The sequence below is a fragment of the Echinops telfairi genome, unplaced genomic scaffold (assembly GCF_000313985.2).
Source record: "Echinops telfairi isolate 266 unplaced genomic scaffold, ASM31398v2 ScPeMD7_5592;HRSCAF=6446, whole genome shotgun sequence".
Lineage (NCBI taxonomy): Eukaryota > Metazoa > Chordata > Mammalia > Afrosoricida > Tenrecidae > Echinops > Echinops telfairi.
Window position 1 is genome coordinate 49530600 of NW_022109491.1, and position 12141 is coordinate 49542740.

General features: G+C 40.3%; 1 pseudogene; it reads left to right on the top strand.

Moving 5' to 3' along the window:
* The first annotated feature begins 10012 nt into the window (after positions 1 to 10012).
* Positions 10013 to 10718, top strand: LOC101662218 (annotated as a pseudogene).
* Positions 10719 to 12141: the final 1423 nt, after the last annotated feature.

Genomic DNA, 12141 nt, shown 5'->3' on the forward strand with positions numbered 1-12141 from the left:
CCTTCTTCCTAAGCAAGGAGTTGAGTCCTTCTTTTCTGTGTTGTCTGCTCTTAGTCTGGAAGCTTTGCTGAAACCTGTTCACTTTGGATGACCCTGCTGGCATTTGGAATGCAAGTGACATAACTTCTGACAAGCCACTACAATACAACAAAATGACAGACAAGTGGCAGTTAGGATTCTTAGAACTTTGTAAAGGTTAGATCTCACAGGCTTTCTTTGATTTAGAACAGATGTTCTACCACTGGTAGGAATGGACATTTTATGTCAAATTTAAGTATTTTAAAAATTACATCTTTTTAATTATGACTTCAAATCAGTGTCTCTTTCAATGCTCTATTTTAATATTTGTATTCCTGCTAGTTTCTCAGGACTCTTTTGTAGGCAGGGGTATGAGAGCAGCAGGGGTGACAGTCTGTTATAAATCCTTCTAATAAAGGCGAGAAAAATCACTGACCAATGTTTCCACTGGTATTGTCCCAGTGGGTTGGGGACAGAGACAAGTATATAGCAGGAATAGTTTTTCAGGGTAATGGAATGTCCGTGATGGCTGTATAAAGACCATCTGGGGTCACTAAAGCACGGCCCAGGGCTTAGAGGCAGTACATTTATGTGTGCTGTGGTAACAGACTCTGGATTTCAGCCAGATGGAGTTGCATTCTGATTGCTTCACTTTCGAGCTTCTTACTTAGTTTCTTGTACTCAACTTTCCTTTTCACTGAATTGAAGAATGGAGATAGGAATGTCACAGGGCCTTTCAAATACGTAATATTGAATGAGCAAGTTAATATCTAATTGCACTCCTTGGCATAAAGAGAAAGTGAAGCTGTAGTCCTTTCTGTCCCCTCCTTGTGACATCTCACTAATGTGTAATGCATAAAGGTGCATCATCCTCAGTTTGGAGCAAAGGCAAGGTTCTGTTAGTGAGGAAGAGGAGAGGAGATAGTGTTTCCCAGTATGCAGACGATCACCAAGCCTATCAGAACAGACAGAACCAAAAGAGAGGTGGGGAATCTAGATGGAGAAAACATGACACAAAAAATAGAACAAAAGTTCCCATAAGCGATCTTCTTGTCATGCTTCTCTCTCATGGTCCTTAAGAGAACTCTTCAATGACCCATCCATTCACTTGATGTCTAACCGTCCTTTTCTGTAGTGTTCATTGCTACTGTCATCTCCACTCATAGGATCATTCAGACATCAAATCGGGTTTTACCCTTGCTTTCTTTCTTACTTTCCTGACACACTCAACATCCAATCCATGAGCGAGACCTGCTGACCATTCCTTCAAAATACATTCTGTATACGAACACCTTCCATCACCTCTGCTGGTGCCACTCTGGTCCAAAGTACCATTTTCTCTTTGTGACTGGACTACTTTAGTCAATTGCAAGTGACCTTTTGGCTTTGATGTTGACTCCCAACCCACAGCAGACCAAGGAATCCTTTAAAAATATATACCTGAGCATATCATGTCCCCCTTTAAAGCCCCAAAATGACTTAACTGATTTAAAATAACGTTTTTGAAGAAGCATAGCTTGATTGACAATTTAGTCCTCAAATTCCATTTGAGAGGAGAAACTCAGATTAAAGTAAAGATAGGGGCAAAGTCAAGGGCCAGTTAGTCACTGCATGTCAGAGGAAGTAGAAAATTTGGGGAAAATCACTCATGTTAAGCATGAGCAAGATTGAAAGTGACAAAACAAGTATATTAATTAACATGAGTGAAAAACCGAGTCATAATATGCTCTGTTCACTTGGATGTTTTCTGTTACAACTGCAGGCATCTGGCTCGCAACTAACAGAATGTTTTCCTCCTATAACAGGACTGGAGGTAGGTAGCCATTTGGCTTAGCTTAGGGTGAAATATCATCAGAACTCTGGCCCTACATCTCTGAAATTATCTCAGCCTCCAACTCATGGTTGGAGAATAACGCAGAAGTTCAAGTACAATGTTTTCATTTAGTCAGAGGCAGGAGGCAAAGGAGTGATAGGAGATAACACCCTTCGCCTCACTCCCCATTCTCTCATCCAAGAGAACGGTTTCCCCCCAAATTCCCCAGCAGAGGCTAGTCTACTAGCTCAGGGCTCTATTATAAAACTACCTAACCCATTTGCCTGGGACATGTCATCTGCGGCAGTTGACGTCTCTTCACAGGAGTAGACAGCCACATCTTTCTCCCACGGAGTGTCTGGTGGCTCCTAACTGTGGAACTTGTGGTTAGCAGCTTAGCACTACACCACGAGGGTTCCTGGTGGCCCCTAGGAACAACAAGACCATGGTGTTCATGAGGCAAGTGTTCCCTCATTTTAATTTTTTTATATATTAGGCTTTTAAACAATATGCACAAATATTTTTTCAAAATCTCTGGTTTGAGTGGAAAAAAGGATCTAGAAGTAGCATACAAAGGAGATAAAAAATAAAAGAACGAACAACGAAGAGCTTGAGCTTACCTGAGTTAACTAAGAAATCAATCTAAAGCACCAACTTGGTGAATTAATGGGCGTGTGAGCGTGTTTTAAATCTACCTTTAAGACTGAATGCAAGAACAGAACAGCAGGTTTCCTTTTTTAAAATTTTGAAGTAGGTAGTAGTTTACATGTCAGATAATTAATCACCTATTCAACAATTTAAGCTACTTATCAAATCCTCCATTAGGTTACCCTATTTCCTTTGATTTCCCTTCTACTTTGTGAATTACTATCTTCCCCTTGACCCAAGTTAGTACCTGTCAACCCTCTAGCCCAGGGGTCAGCAAACTTTTGAGTCGGAAGAGTCAATTCTCTCTTTCACAATAATTAAAAAATTATTGGAGAGCCATAAATATATTTTTAGAATCAAATGAAATCAACATTACCTAAATAATCTCCTTTAAATTTTTTCTCAATTTTACATCGAGCCACACGTGATGTACTGAAACAGCAGCATCCGGCCCTCGAACTAGTTTGCCGACCACTGCTCTGCCCTATTGCTTCAGCCTCCCTCCCTCGCCCTCCTCCTCTTGGTAATTTCCAGTCCTCTTTCCTTTGGCATGAAAGTCTTTGTCATTTAAAAATTTTTCTTTATAGAGTGGTCTCATACAATATTTGTCCTTTTGTGTTTTCTTTATTTCCACTGACAACAAACAATACAGAACTGACAAATCATTTCTCAAGGGGTTAAGTTTAAACTCAGAGGTCATTCTGGCAGTGAATATAGTGAAAATACCAGCGAGAGAGAGAAGGGCAGATAGGGAGAGGGGGCGAGACCGGTTGAGATTTACCACCACATGATTCTAATTCTAGATGATTTAGATGCAGTCTTTGTCTTGGGTGGGCGCCAAAGTAGACAGTCTTCCAAGCTGCATTCCATCCTAAGATCTCAAGATAATAAAGACAAAGCAAACCACTAATGTCAAGATAGGTCACATTTTGGCTGAAATGTCTCAACAAGCGAGTGTTTGGATTTCTAGGAGACTTCTAGCTGATATTGTAATCAGAATGGGGTTGAAGCAACATAAAGTTCCATTCAAATGATGGTAAGTTTAGCATTCATCTAGTGCCATTCTTGAGAGAAGCACATTTTGCCCTTCAAAAAGGAGCTCATTCATCTCGGCAACATTCTTGGTCAGCAGGTATTATTATGGTAAAACCTGGAGTTTATTTAGCATCCCCCACTCTTTGAAGGGAGGTCAAAGCCAGTTGGACAGTCAGTCAACATCATTTATTTAAGTCCCTTAGTGTGTAGAGCTATGTGTGAAGTCACGGTCGAACATCCGTTGCCATGGCTTCACCACACACAAGCACACCTCTGAAGCTGGCAGGCAGCTGGCCTGACTTTGGTTGACACCCCTGCCAGTCTGATTTTCTGTCATCAGTTAGTCCTGCCCACATTGACTCAGCGTTGTAGCAAACCTCTCCACATACAAACTTTTGATGACTTTCTTCTTTCAGATTGTATCTCACCTTGACTGGGCACAAATATTCTCCCCATAGCAGAGGCTGCTTAATGTCCACAGAGTTAAAAGCTGGAAGCACAAGACTATCCAGAAATGAAAAAGCACAAAGAAAATGAACCAAATTTAGTTGAAGAAAAGAAGGGGGTTCTGAGAACTCACCCTTACTTAACCATGTCTTCCTGGCTCATTTGGAGTGTAGGCTGGACTTGGGAGAAGCTGCTCACCTGCCAGCACTGCATAGAAGACAACAGGACAGGACGCAGGTTATCGGGAAAGGAATACGTCCTAAGAAATTTTTCTTTCTATGCTTTTATTGACATATAATTCACATATCAGACAATTCAATAGTTCAGTCACAATCAAATTTAGAACATTTTCTTCTTTGTTCTGCTTGTTGGTGTTAGTTTCCCATCTCCCAGGAAACTATTAATCTAGTTATTGTCTCTACAGATTTACATATCCCGGATTTCATATACAGAAAAAGCAACAACAACAAAAAAACCCCAACAAAAATAACAAAATAAGATAGAGAAAACCGCAAAAAAGAAAGTAGAAAACATTAAAAACTAGAACAAATTCAAAATGAGTCCGAAGAGAGATCAAATGATAAGGTGTTACATTGTAACCTAAATGCATCCATTCTTTATAATACACCCTGCAGGATAAGGCTATTTTCATCCCAGGTCTATCGTCAAGAGGGATTCTTTAAAGGCTAAATCCATATGGGGACCTTGCAAATTTTTAATGGCAGAGGAGATACAAAGTGATTGTTCAAAATTAGAAAATAGAGCTAAGAAAAATGAAAACAAGAAATTAAGCATCACCAATTATCCTACAGCCCACGGGGTTCCATCCACCTTCATTTTAATGGATACTTATTCAGCATGTTGTTTCTGTAACTAAAATCTTAAAGATCCACTGCAGGGCAGAAACCCATGAGCAGGCTGGAGATCCAGAGCAGAGCTTGTGTCTTCCCTTGGCTGTGGACACTGAACTAAGTCAGTTTCTGGGGACATTGTCAGTTGGTGGCAACAAAGTGGTGAAACTGCCTGCCTTCACATCCTTTTCCAACCCCAGCATCAGAAATACAGCCAGTGTGACCCCAAACAACAACAAGGTAATTACATAGAACATTTTTATAATTTCTCTGTACCAGCCCTCAAAGCAACCAATAAAACACTGGGTACCAATTTAAAAAAATCTTATTGTCCAAAATAGGTGCTTTTACATATCTGTCACAATATGCACTAAATTGTTCAATTTTAGAGTTACTTTTGCCTTTGGATTTCCACATTTCCCCCACAGATAACATAAATAGAATGCCCATTAGATTCTAAAACTGAACTCCAAGAAACATTGATGTACCTGAAAAGTATTCAAGTACTAAGTTGGACAAGTAATCCCATTTGGCAGTGAATTATAAAATGACAAATTTAGTTTATTGAAAAAGATGCGTAAATTAATTTTTGGTGTATTACTTATGTATGTAAATATTCTTGTCTTCACATAAATGGTATTGCTTTTCTGTGTTTGAGGTGCCTCAGTTAGTAATTATCATGAGCTGTGAACAGCAAAGACTCCCCAAATTTCTCATATTAAAAATATCTGGACAAATGACTAACAAACACATGAAAAATGCTCATGATCACTAGCCATTCAGGAGATGCAAATTAAAATCACAATGAGATACCACCTTGTACCCACAATATTAGCTCAATAAAACAAAACAAAGCAAAAGATAACAAATGCCTGAAGACGTTGGGGAGAAAATGGAATTCTTATACACTGCTTGTAGACTAGTAAATACATACAACCACTATGAAAAACAGTATATCAATACTTAAAGCAACTTGGAATTGATATTCCATACAATCCAGCAATACTATCAGGTGTATACCCCAAAGAAATAAGAGATACAACACGAGTGGAAGTATGCTCTCCCGTGTTCATAGCAGCACAGTTCACAATAGCAAGAAACTGAGATCAGCCCAAATACCCAACAGTGGAAGGATGGATAAAGAAACCCTGGTACATACACACAACGGAGTACTACACTTCACTGAAACAGGGATAAAAGCATGAAGCACTGCATGACATGAAGGGACCTGGAAGCCATTAGGCTGAGTTAGTCAATCACAAAAAGACAAATATTTTATGAGTGCACTACTGTAAGGAAAAACACCAATTAAATCTTAGAAACCAATTCCCAAACAAAAGGTTAGAAAGCCTGCCTGCTGGCTGTGAACCATAAATCACCCTCCTGATATGCACTTCATAGTTCCCTCAACACAGAAGACTTCACATCAACGGGAGTCACACCATCAAGAGGTGGGAAGAATAATCCACTTGATACTACACAACATTTAGACAAGACTGTAACAGATCAACAGAGCCTCCACAGGAATGAGAGGACAACCTTTTAGGAAAATCAAGTTAAGACCAGGAGAAGGCAGCATCTACATTTCAGAGGAGGCACTGATATTTCTGTTGGTGGGAATGGTGGGTAAATGGGAAGGAACAATCTCATATTGGGATGGGATGCAATCCAAAAATTGTAGTGAACCGAAGGAGAGAATAAACCCGGTTCTGTGTTCCTGGGTAAACACTTCAAATATGCTTCTATCCCCAGTGAACCATGCCATGGACTAAGCACTATTATGGCCTTAGCCACTGGCCTTACAGGGAACACAGCATCCCCCAAGGGCCATAACTGAAGAATTTGACATGGAAACCCAATTGAACAAACTGGGCCCTACCTCAAAACTACCTGTAGCCATTTGACTTAAAGACTGAAATTCCCTGATAGGGAAGGAAGCCAAGAAAGATTGCTGTCCCCAAAGATTGTGGCAATGGTGGTCATTGGACCTTGGGTGGGACCTCTGGCTTAGTGGTCATCCAATGAAAGATGATACAGAACCACCATATATTAGTACTTCAATGTTCCCCTTGCATTAATATGACAGGTATTACTCTGATAGGCAAGGATCTGCTCTTGGAAGAAATATGCATAGAACAACTCATGGATTGCAGCTTGCAGTTAGACTATACTCGCATAAACTCATACCAACAGTACCTTAAATCCTACATCATTGGATACATTACTGATGTTATCAATGCAATTGCCTTATACTCCAGGGCAGCGGTTCTCAACCTGTGGGTTGTCAACCCTTAGGGGGTTGAATGACCCTTTTGCAAGGGTTGCCAGATTCATAACAGTAGCAAAATTACAGTTAAGAAGTAGCAGTGAAAATGATTTTATGATTGTGGGGTCACCACGACATGAGGAAGTGTATTAAAGGGTCATGGCATTAGGAAGGTTGAGAACCACTGCTGCAGGGGGATAATCAACAATATTTCTCTTCTTTGATTGGTTTTCAGTCTTTGTTGTTTTTTTGTTGCTGCTGCTGGTGGTTTTACCACCAAAGTAAACGAGAGTCATTCATAACTTGTGGACAAGCAGATGGATTCTGGGGCCCTACTTAATTCTTACCCCAATCCAAGAGCAAGGAATTCTTATAACAGGACCCTTGCCTTCATTAAGAGATCACTGAAGATAAGGGTGCTACAGCAAAGTGTGGTGAAGAAAGCAGATGGTGTCCAGTTAGAAATCGGAATAGTATCTGAGGTCTTAAAGGCTTGTATTCAAACAAGCAGCCATCTGAGCGAGATGTCAACTAACTCCACATCAGTGAAACACACCAGCCTGTGTGATCCAAAGATGACAACAAGAAAATCCAAATGTGGTGAAGGGAAAAGTATCAGAGCTTAAATTGGGAACACAGAATTTGTAGAAGGCTATGGAGGACAGTGGGAGCCCAAAATCCATCTGCAGAGTATCTGGTCAGATGAAGCCTCTGGCGGATCCCCTCTGGCCACAGGTGAGGGACCTGAACAGCTTTACTGTCAAAGATTATTGGACACTTGCTTATGGTGGATCGAACCATGGCATATCATATGATACTTGGTCAGTTGGCCTCTCTCTTGACCCAACCTGGATTTGCTATGGGCATAAATATTTCTCTTTTATCCCACAACATAATTTTCCCCTGGCTTTTAAAATATTATTGGTTGTCTTTTCGTTCTTACTCTTGTTTTTATTTTTATCTTTATATTATTATTTTCTTCATTCTGTTTCATTTCATTTTTGTTTTGATTGTTTCTGTTCGATTTCCCAGTTTGTGAAGCACAGAAGCAGTGGATACACAGTAATGGATGCAATGGTTTATCAGGGACAGAGGAAGGCAGGGTGAGGAGAATTGGAGAGCAAACAATGAATTTGGGAGGTGAGAGGGAGCAATAGAACTGATTGTGATGATGTATATACAACTCTTTTTAAAAAGTGAATTAAATATGGAAGTATATGACATGTAAATATTATATCAAGAAAAGTACTAAACAAAATTGACCAATGGTAGCCATTGGTCAAGGAGGACAGTTTTTACTTAGGGAGATTGAGTTTATGTTAATGGTGATGGAATAATTTCAAAAAGGATATTGATAAGCAAGTCTGGCTAGACCAGAGGATGTACACTAGTACAGATAGGAACTGAAAATCCAGGGAATCCAGGGCAGATGAGCCCTACAGGACCAGTGGTGTGAGTGGCGAAACAGGGAGGGTAGAGGGAGAGTGGGTAGGAAAGAGGGAACCGATTACAAGGAACTATATGTGACCTCCTCCCTGGGGGACAGACACAGAAAAGTGGGTGAAGGGAGACTTCGGACAGGGCAAGATATGACAAAATAACAATTTATAAACTATCAAGGGCTCATGAGGGCGTGGGGAGCGGGGAGGGAGGGGAAAAATGAGGACCTGATGCCGGGGGCTTAAGTGGAGAGGAAATGTTTTGAGAATGATGAGGGCAATGAATGTACAAATGTGCTTTACACAATTGATGTATGTATGGATTGTGATAGGAGTTGTATGAGCCCCTAATAAAATGATTAAAAAAAAAAAGGGTTGCACAGCATGAAGAGTACAAACAATGGCACTGAATTATACATGTAGAAGTTGTTGAATTGGAGAATGTTTAGTTGAGTATATCTATGCCACAATTGGAAACATTACACTAATAACAATTATTACAAGGAAAAATGTTCTAAAATTGATTGTGGTAACGATTGCATAACTCTTCTCGAAATGAATGAACTATTGAATTGTATGATCTGTAGATGAAGTGCCAGTAAAACTGTTTTAAATATATATATATATATATCAGGAGCTGGATAGGACAGGGGCAGCTTGGGGACCCTATCAGCTCATCTAGGATCCAGATTTCTTTATTCTATCGTCTTCAGTGAATGATCTTGTTCTCATGACCCACGATCGAGCACCAGACCATCATTATCAGCCTCTGAAAGGGGAAGAAAGACTTAAATTACTGCTTATACTTTATTAACCTAAAAGTGGCCATCTATTCATACTCATAGCTGTTAAGGAGCTTGAGGTATTGTAGCCTTTGATTAAATGCTAATGTCATAAAAGGTAGGGTTCAGCTATTAAGCAAAGCCAGGAAACAGTTACTGGGGGATAATGGATAGTTTTTCCCTCCTGGAGTATCCCAAAGGCTAGGGAACTTTGAATGGGAGGATCACTTGATATTGGTCCTTTTCAGAAAATGTAATTTAGGCATCTTTATTGATTGAAATCCACTGAAAATTCAAGGCTTCTGCATTTACTTTCCTGACCACTACTGACAGGGTAATCGAAGAGAGTGGTGTTCCAGTTCAGTGGCTCACTATTATAATGCTCGGAGTGTGGGTAGGGTCATGAGCCGCAGGTTGGGGACATCCAGTGTATGGGAGGTGTACTAGAACTGAAGCACCCGTGACGTCTCCTCCTCTTTGACCCTTAAGAATAACTAGGACAAAAAGAAGTTTCTGGAAGTAGTTTTCAAAATAAAGTCAGTATGAGGGTAGTTTTAATATTCACAAGTGTTAATTTGGCTTCCCCATAACATAGGAAAAGCCAATGACCATATGAAAGACACTCACATTAAATAGCAATAAGGAAAATGAAAGTTAAAGGCACAGCTCTCTTTCTTCCGCCAGCCATCGTGGTTCCACGTTCCCTGTACAAAATGCCCAGTGAAGCCACAGGAAGCGCCTCTGCTACAGAGCAGGAGTTGCCAGAGCCCCAGGCTGAAACGGGATCTGCAGCAGAAATTAATGGTGATGAATCAATACCAGAGTCTCCAGCAAGAGGATTCAATGCAGTGCAGCACACAACAAGCCCAGCTGGAGGCAGTAGCTGAAATCAGCGAGGAACCAGTCAGTAAAGCAAAGATCAAACCAAAAAAAAAATGAAACTCACTGCCATTGAGTGGTGTACCACCCTGTCAGTTCCTGAGATTGTAACTCTTTATGAGAGCAGAAAGCCTGGTCTTTCTCCCGGAGTCGCTGGTGATTTCAAAACTGCCAGTCTGGGGGTTAGCAGCCTAACTCATAGCTACTTCTCCAGAAAGGCACTGAGGGCTATGTCCAACCTGGGCCTCTGGCAAGTGACAGGAGTTACTAGAGTCACAATCAGGAAATCTAAGACTATCCTCTTGGTCATCACAAAACTCCATGACTACAAGTGCCCTGCTTCTGTAACCTACATAGTGTTTTTGAAAAGCCAAGACTGAAGATTTATCTTAGCAAGCACAGCTAGCAACTGCTAACAAATTCAAAGTTGAAGGTGAAGCTCTCTCGAACATTCGTGAACACACACCAACTCCAACTATACAAGAAGAGAGTGAAGAGGAAGAGTTTGAAGGGTGGCAGGAAAGGACATATGCAGATTGATCATGTCAAGAGCAAAGGCAGCCCGCAGCCTTGAAGAACAACAGTAATACTGTTATAAATGCTATTATCGAACTGACAATATTAACATCTGAAAAAAAGACTTTCTTATGTTTCAAAAGATGAAATGCAGTCTTGTTTAAAATTTGTACTATTTCTAACATTAATAAGGTATGGCTTCTAGTTGGAAGGGGGAAAAGTCAAACCCAAAATAAAATGAGATTTTATACTGAACATATTGGTAAACACTTAAATGTCTGACATTTCCAAGTTCTGGCAATATGGAGGAGTCCAACTCTGCTAATGGAGATGTATATTGGTGCAAGAATTTTGGAAGACAGTTTGGTTAGTTCACATAACCCTAAAATTATTTGAAGATGTCCATTTCCTATATTGCAGCTAGTCCATTTGTAGTTAAATATCTGCAGAACATATGTCTTTATAGCAGTGTTATATAAGAGTATCTAAAAGTGTTAACAGTGGCATTAGTTCTAATAGCAAAAAATCTGCAAGTCCAAATGTCCATGGATTGGAATATGAATAAATATATTGAGGTATATTCATATAATGAAGATCTCTATGACAATGAAATTAAACAACGGGGAAAGACATCAATATAGATGGATTTGAGAAACACCATTTTGAGTGAAAGAATCACAGAAGCATATCTTATGTTTCCATCCAGATAAAGTTAGAAGAAGCACAAACTAAATGATATAGACAAGAAGACTTCAACACGTTTGTGGAAATCCTCATCATCTTTTAATTCACTTTTCCCATACCTTTTTGAAGCCCACTTTTATTTAGATACATTGTATGTGGTACTCTTGATGAAAGGCAGGGTGACAAATAGTAGAGTCTCTAAAATATGAGTCATTGTTTCTTAACCAGGGTTAGGACAGGGCTTGGTTTTATTTGTAATTATTTTAGTCAAGTCGTTGTTGTTAGGGGCCATTGACTTGGTTCCCCTCATAGTAACCCTCCGAACAGCAGAATGAAACACCACCCTCACGTTGTTCTTCTCTCTGCGCCCATTGCTGCAGCCACTGTGTCAGTCCATCTGGTGGAGGGCCTTCCCCTTATACGCGACCCCTCTATTGCACCAAGCATGATGTCCTTCACCAGGGACTGATCTCTCGACAAGGTCATACATTTACATATTATACAAGACCAAAAGCCAAAACCAAACCCACGGTGACCCTATAAGACACAGGAGAATTGTCTCTGGGGTTGTTGGAGACTGCAGCTCTTTCCTGGGGCAGAAAGCCCCATCTTTCTCCCAGGGAACAGCTGAGCGTTTGAATCGCTGACCTTACAGTTAGTAGCCAAACACGAACCACCTCACCACTAGGGCTCCTTACGTTATACTAAAACCCCAAACCAAACTCACTGCCATCAAGTCCAGTTGGACTCATAATGACCCTTT